We start from the raw sequence: 1,184 nt of genomic DNA, 5'->3' as shown, positions 1-1,184 counted from the left end.
TGTGTAATTAATTACAATCATTTTTATAAGGCTTCATTATCACTGTTAAAAAACGTCATACTGTGAATGCCATGAAGGGATTACGCCCAGAGGCAGCACAGTAGTTGAGAGTTACAAAGGTTACAGATACAGAGTAAGTAAAGTACTGTCAGATACAGCAATACAAAGGTAAGAAATGCAAACGCAGTCCAAGTCATGCTGGGTTTCATTTGGGCCATTTGGCCACCGACCCCCTTGTGTAAACATACACAGAGTTGGACAAAATAACGAGAAGTAGCTTTCACAGTGTTGTTGTTTAATGCACTGGTTCTCAAACAATTTCATTTCAAGGACCTCCAAATGTATTTTCATTTGGCCGCGGACCCCCATCTGAAAATATTTTGTGCCAGGGAGGGACAAAATTGTTTTGAAAATAGCAGATCTACAATGCGTCGCATTGTGAGCTTGTAGATCGGCTATTTTCAAATTGCCAATGTGAATAGATAGGGTTAAAGTGGTTAAAATGATTTTGGTGCTATATTAAAAGTAATTTGGCTGGGGACCCCCCCTGGAACCCCGCCAAGACCCCCTCGGGGTCGTCCGACCCCACTTTGAGAACCCCTGGTTTAATGTTCAGCCAGGCTCTATTGGCTCAATTGTTAAAAAGCGTCAGCACTTGCGCAGGAAACCGGGGTTCAAATCCGGGTTAGAAGAGGAAAGTTACATAGTGCAGCTTTAAGTGCCACGCTAAACAACCCAGAGCCAAAAGCGATTTCCTTTGGACCCATAGGGGGCGCCACCAAAGCTACAGATCACTGTTTGCTGTGAAAACATGCATGATTTTATAATTCAGCAAATTAAGTACAAATGATCTCATGAGTCATGTGACGATGACCGTCAAACAAGGTTTTGATATTCCATACTGTTTGCTTGAAATTGGCTTCATAAATCTGTGGGCGGGGCCTACATCTCAGAAAGTGAGAGGCCTCTACCCGCTATAGAGCAGTGGTTCCCAACCCGGCCGTGACCCCCAGAAATAATCATATTTGAACTGGATCCCCCATCCTGACAAGCACTTGGAGTTGTAGGAGTTGAGGCATCGGTTCCACATAAATATTGTGAAAATAGCAGATCTACAAGCTCACAACGCCTCGCAACGCAAGGCGTAGATCTGCTATTTTCACAGCTTGTTTTTAAATATTTTT

The 1,184-nt window shown here is 43.2% G+C and overlaps 1 long non-coding RNA gene across 1 annotated transcript in view; it reads right to left on the bottom strand.

The window, feature by feature from the left end:
- The window catches only part of LOC308089856, a 390,353-nt gene that overhangs the window by 373,103 nt on the left and 16,066 nt on the right, over positions 1-1,184 (bottom strand). The gene's annotated exons all lie outside the window — the stretch shown is intronic.

The sequence above is a fragment of the Gymnoscopelus braueri genome (genome assembly GCF_963280865.1).
Source record: "Gymnoscopelus braueri genome assembly, chromosome: 1".
NCBI lineage: Eukaryota > Metazoa > Chordata > Actinopteri > Myctophiformes > Myctophidae > Gymnoscopelus > Gymnoscopelus braueri.
This window is presented reverse-complemented; position numbering and strand designations above follow the sequence as displayed.